Below are 6827 nucleotides of genomic sequence, written 5' to 3'. Positions count from 1 at the left end.
AATTGTGAAATGTCAACTTCCAGTTTCTCTTCCTGTTGACCTCTCACTTGAAAAATTATGCTACCTCTTTGAAACCCACCATAAAAATCAAAACCTGTTGGTCCACAAATGAAGGCTGCAGCCCCCTTCCAATTCGTGCTTTCCATTCAAAACTCAGTGTTTTTCACACAAATTTTAAATTATAATAGTACATATTGGTAAAAAGAGACCTATTAGTCACATTGCTCACCTGAGCCACAATGACCCTACTGGTGTTCAGCTGTTGTAATTTTAAACAATTATTTTGAATTAATCTTTATTCCCCTGAAAAATTTCAAAGAGTCCCGACATAACTGAATATCAATTCAAACAACATAGGGATGCCTCAATACCTTACTGTTCTGGGAGGTCACAGATCATGGTGTAAAATGGACTTGCAAGAACAAATTCATCTATACTAAATATGAAAGTTCTACATTAAATAGTTCAGGCGATATTGAATAGCTCAGTGGTTAGGGCACCTGGCAAGTAATGCTGGGGTCCCTTGGGGTCATCAGTTCAATTTCTGAAGGAGCCATAGATTTTATACTTTCCTGTTACACATGTATGCTAAACCTCAAACAATTTAGGATATTGGCTTCCAGTACATGAATAATGCATACTTGTCTGTCGAAACATTGCACACAAAAGAATTTAACTGAATATTTTCTAATTTTACCAATTACACCAAATAATTCATACACAAGATGCCATTAACTATGTAAAGCTATGGAAGTTCTTTAAAAATATAAAAACAATTTTTTATCAAGATGTAAGATTATTCTCTATATTAGCATTATTTGTTTAACAAAATTCCTTTGAACAGAACTACTAGAATTCATTGAGAAATTGACCCCCCCCCTTCTCAGAAGAGAACAGAGAGAGAGAGAGAGAGAGGAGAGAGAGGAGAGAGAGAATTATATACTCTTAAATCAGATTTTTGAAATGAAAATTATACCAGTTTTTATATCATCCATAGGCTAGCTGAGAATCTAACAGAAGATATCAGCAATAATCTTCAGATGTCAAATATATCATTGGAGCAAATATTCAAGAAAGCATCTGAAATTTTCCCAAATATCAAAGACATGTACAGTCAGGACTCTTTATATAAAATGTTGAAAGCCATATTTCCAACTATCAAGCATTCTACTGTTTGGGAGAAACAAAATGATGAAAGAAAAGTATTGAGTGGAATTAGAGGCCTTACATTTGAAGTTCCTCCTGAGAAATATAAAATGTGCTTTGAAGACATTCACACATGTCTTCCAAAACAATGGAATATATTAGCAAGTACAAATGAAAAACTTAAAGTAGGACAGCTGTCTTTAGAAAAATTTAATGGAAATTCTGTTATCACAGAGCTTACAATAGAAAATACTGGTTTTATTGAACTATCAGTGGCTGATAAATCAGTTGATCTGTCCACATTTCACATCACCAACAAGATAGAGTTTACCAAATCTGCAGTATGTGGAATATTTAGAGCTTTGAACACAGTGTCTCTCTGTCATGGAGCCTCATTGACTCATGGTGAAGCTGATATTTTCTCCAGCAGTAAAAAGGCTGTAAAAGAAATATGCGTTAGTGGTGACAGTTCAAAAACAGTCATAAGACATATTGACTGTATAAGAGTACTTCCTTTAAACTCTAAATCGAGCATCTGTACAAAGTGTTCTAATTACAAAAAAAGTAAGAAACAATACCATTTAAGGAAAACAGTTTCAACAGCTGAGAAAGAAAACATTAACCCAAATTCTAAGCACTTGCCAACTGTAATACAAGATTTGCAGAAGCTAGCACCTAACTTAACCCAAAACCAACTTACTCTTATTGCTACTCAGATAAAGTCATCGGAGTGCAAAGTTCCTAGTGGCATGAGATGGCCAAAGGAAGTTATAAGACTGGCACTTACCTTGTATAACAGAAATCCCTCTGCTTATAAAGATATTACAGCAAATAGTTGGGTCAACCTTCCTTCAGAGAGTCTTTTGTATCTATACAAATCTGCCATAAAACAGAAACCAGGGATAATTCCACAGATGATGGAATGGATGAAAAAGGAGGCCATTCAGTCAAATATTTCAAATGAAGGCTTATATGGCGGCATCATTCTCGATGAAATGTCTATTCAAGAAGATTTACAAATTGTTAATAAAGGCAAGAACAGTACACTTTGTGGATTAGTAGAATGTGAGCCTGATGTTATGTTAATGCATAATATCACTGAGGGAAAACTTGAAAATAAACTTGCCAACCATGTAATGCAATATCTATTTCATGGGCTCACTGGCTTCCGTTGGCCATTTGCAAATTATCCAACTGTGCAAGCTTGTCCTGCTGAAATATTTGTTACTACATGGAAATGTATTGATGCTTTGTATGATTGGGGTTTTAAGCCAATTTACTGTTGCATGGATGGGTCCAGCAACAATCGGACATTTCTAAAAATGCACTTCCCTAAAAATGATATATTATCAACAGAAATGGTTGCTGTACATTACAAGAACCCAACACGGAAAATGATCTTCATTATGGATCCATGCCATCTGATTAAAAAACTGCGCAACAGTGTACTTAGTAGTGGTATTCAAGATCACCACCAGAGGCTATTAACTGTGGATGGGAAAACAATTCAATGGCAAATGTGGATAGATGCTTTCAACTGGGATCAAGATAACCATGCATTTAAAATTCATCGCAAGTTGTCACAAGACCACATTTTCCCAAATAATGCACAAAAAATGAGAAACAAATTGGCATTTGAAACTATGGACTTTGAAATGTTACATTTAATGAAAGCTTACAGCAATACTCTTGGTGAAGCTGGGAAAACTGCTTTATGTGGAGCTATAGAGTTCCTGGATCATTCCAATGTTTTGGTATCCTTTTTCACGGACCAGAGACCTGTAAAAGACATGAGTGATACAAGACTGAATCAGTTAAAGGAATCATACAATTGGTTTAAGTCATGGGAAAAAGAAGTTTGTCAGAGTGACACAACTGCTAAACGTTACAAAAGTTTGATTACCATGGAAACCAGAGAGGACCTTGACTTTATGTTTTATGGTATTATGTCATTGATTAAAGTTAACACTTTGTCTGAATTGTATTTTACTTCTCCAACATATTATATCCTCTTAAAATTGCTGATTTTTGTCCAAATATGTCACTACAATAATATTCTAGCACAAGAACATGTTTGGAAAAACTCCACACACAACTTGATCATTCTTGTGTTTCTGCTATTTTTAAAAAAAAAATCTACAACCCTCTTCAAGATTGACATGACATACACAACTAAACAAATCCTCATTGCATAAAGTGCAAGAACCTGTACTTAAACCTCAGACATTTACTTATCCTTTATCTTTAAAACTGTCTATGATCTTATCATCTAAATTTGAAATTCAATCCTAGAGCTCAATATGCAAATAATCTAGGAAAATCTCAACGTACATAATTTTGTAAGCATTAACAATTGACATTCCATAGCTACAATTTATTTAATCTACAATAATAGCCATGTGGTCTAAATTTTGCACATGTAAAACAGTGAAGAAAACGAACAGTGATCAATTTCATCATCCTACAAAATTAAGAGTTGGGCAAACACGAAGTCCGGTATATCACTGTCATGATCGTGTGCAGGATTGGACAAAACAAGATGACAGACGACAGTTCCAAACAAAGGTAGGCTCTTAAAAGTCTTCATTTTACCGACTTATTAGACGATGAATTTAAAACATTGCCTGGCCAGGGAGACTTCATTACGTTGATTGTTTGTTGGAATTCTTACTCATGTACACGTACAACTGTAAATACATTGGTCGAAGTTGACGACGTTTTCTCTATGGAACTCGAAGCGGGCGACGATGTTTCTAGTCATGTTTTGATGCATTTTAAGACAGATAATTTCCGTAAAATAGACTCTGCACATAGCTTTCGATGATCCAGTGTATGTGATTTATCCCTTAAATCGCCTTGGCTACATAAATATCTTGACTTGAACATTTGCTTATGTGCAGGAGCAGGATTGGAATATGGTCGTTTCCACGATACACGTGCTAGATTGGACCTCGATTTTGGTTCTGGATTGGAGACTTTCTTAAATGCATGCATTTTTTCTTACAGATACAGTCAAGAAGCTTAAAAGTTGCAAGTGAATGTAGTGTGTTCTATTCAAAGTCTTCTACAAAACCATGGTTTTGACAAACCTAAAAGGGCACGTGGAGCAAGGAACTACAGTCCACTCCACTTATATTGAAGTCGGTTATATTGAAATATCTGTTATATTGAAGTTAAAATAAATCCCCAGTAGCAATATTTGTGTAGTTCAGCATTGGTTATATTGAACTTTGGATATAATGAACAATTCAGGTCGGTCCCCTGGATTTCATTATATCCGGAGTAGACTGTATCAGTAAGCCGGAAGAGCCAGCTTCAAAACATTGAAGTATTTGAGAATTTCACCGTGCACATTAATCTAAAGTTCTGCCACATGTTGAAAAGTTTTCATTTTGCAGAAGCAAATACATTTATATTGTATACACACATGTAGCGACCATGTTCGATTTCCAACCACTCAACGTTCGTGATATCTGTATGGAATTATTAAAATTGAGCATGGATTGACGTATAATCATCTCTTCAGGCATGATGGTTTACATTTCACATGACCATGGCACGAGCGGGGCTCGAACTCACGATCTCGCGGTTACGAAGCGAACGCTCTACCACTAGGATAATTTTGCTAAGGGGATTCTTTAGTCGAATTGACATATTCAGATTTATGAAGGCTAGGTCATTCACTGCAGGGTAAATTACACCCAACGGCAAGTTGATCACATTGCACAAAGAAATAACATTCCAAACGGAGAAGGTACTGTCTTGGGACTCTTCAATTTCAGGAGATAAAATATTGTAAATGTATTACCACTCCAAATGATGTGTTAGTTAATCGCTTTCAACATCATAGTTTACAATGCACATGGAAAGTTGATGGAATTCTAGATGGAAACCAAATTTCTTAAAGTTTTATCACAACCAAGGACATGGTGCTTAGTTGTGCCATTGTATTTGGGAAACCTTTTGCGTATGCACTATTTGGAATCAGGGCCTACTCAGATACTGGCAATTAGCTTACCCTCCGTTCAAGACTGAAAGCAAACAGAAATGTGAAACTGGAACGGATATTCCAGTTATTTTGCCAATATCCCAGGGCCTGAAAACTGGCATGTAGATATTCACTTACCTTGAAGACAACAGATGGACCAACCGCTTAGAAAACAGTTGGTTTGTCAACTGCATATTTTATCTTTGAGATGTGTAAAATTCCTTGATTCGGATTGTGGAAACACAAATGTTTTAAAATGGTCAAATACACGGTGGCGAATCACGTGATTTTGGCATGGCAGTAAACGACAGGCGGTAAATCTAGTACTGCCGACTCCCGATGGTTCGGGATTGCGATGTTTTATAGATGATATTTAAGGGGCATGGACACGGTTGAGCTGAAAATTTCATTTTTCTATTTTTATTGTTTACAGTGCTTAACTAACGTATTTCTAATGGTCAACCGAAATTTGAATATCCGTTTTTGAGATACAAGTGAGATACAGCATTCTCAATTCTTTGTGGCAAGCGGTAAATGTAGTATGGCCGAAAGTCCCGGATTGCAGTTTTTTCGTGATTTCTCTCTTGATAGTAGATAGAATGGCATCAAACTTTTTGTGGCAACTGTTTGTTACTTCTTAAATAAGAATCTTATAAGGAGACTAATGTAATAGACCCCATCTAACATGATGTAGGTTCGGAATTTGGAATCAAGTAGGTGAGAAAATATGTGATTTAGAGAGAGATAGACTGCTTTCTGAAACTTTTTTTATATAACTTTACAGAAATAGTGTATAATAGTATCTAGCTACATGTATGTAGGCAGATACATACACAGAGGTCTAGAGATGGGCACACTTGCATATGAATATATACATGTTGAAAAAGACAGATAAATAAATGATTGATACATAAACAGTTAGGCAAAATATGAATAAATAAGTAGATAAAATCTATAAGATCTAGAGAATCTAGAGAATAAATAGTCCGTTTTTGATGGATAACAGTTAAATTAATTCAAGATTCCTTTCCTATTCAGTTCTGCAGATAATTGTCAACTGGATGAATCTGGACTGTATAGCAGAAATGAGGAACCTTTACTATCTGACGACGTTTGGACCATGTTAAGTGATCCAGACCTAAGCAAGGTCTCTACCATTCCTCCCATGCACCCTAAAGGTGGAGATGTTTATATTTTTACGGGAAATGGGAGTGCAGTAAAGACGAAAGATTGGTCTTGTGATGGGTATAAATGGATCAACAAAGCTGGTCACAAAAGAAAAATCCTCATATGGAAGCAAACCTATTACATTTCGGAAGGTCGAGGAAATATGTGGGGTTTAAAAGGATAAAAGATGCAGATTCCTATTTTAGAGTTATCCACTACTTAGGTGATCAGAGTGTCTATCAAACTCGGACGCACGGAAATGCTAAATCAGATGACGGAGACTACAGACGCACATTGCAATCCGTGCTTGCCCACATCAAAGAAAAAGGAACAGAACATCCCCCGTCAACACTTTACAAGAACATAGTGGCAACTACTGGAAAACCAGGTCCATATCATGACGTGAGCAACCCACGGAACATCAGTCAGATTAGAATGTAGCAAAAGCAGGTCCGTGCAGATAAAAAGCTTTACTGGCATACCATTTAGATGGGTTTGTGCATAAAATATCAGTATTTCCAGATTT

At 36.0% G+C, this 6827-nt stretch overlaps 1 long non-coding RNA gene across 1 annotated transcript; it reads right to left on the bottom strand.

Annotated features, from left to right (window-relative positions):
• Positions 1 to 1347: 1347 nt before the first annotated feature.
• On the bottom strand, positions 1348 to 3594 carry LOC125671720 (uncharacterized). Its single transcript, XR_007368724.2, has 3 exons — positions 2826 to 3594; positions 1934 to 2025; positions 1348 to 1584 (listed from the first exon to the last, which is right to left on the bottom strand). It is a non-coding gene; the product is annotated as an uncharacterized LOC125671720 (long non-coding RNA).
• Between the last annotated feature and the right edge of the window lie 3233 nt (positions 3595 to 6827).

The sequence above is a fragment of the Ostrea edulis genome, chromosome 4, assembly GCF_947568905.1.
Source record: "Ostrea edulis chromosome 4, xbOstEdul1.1, whole genome shotgun sequence".
Taxonomy (NCBI): domain Eukaryota; kingdom Metazoa; phylum Mollusca; class Bivalvia; order Ostreida; family Ostreidae; genus Ostrea; species Ostrea edulis.
Note: the sequence above shows the minus strand (reverse complement) of the source record. Positions and strands in the feature narration are given on the sequence as shown.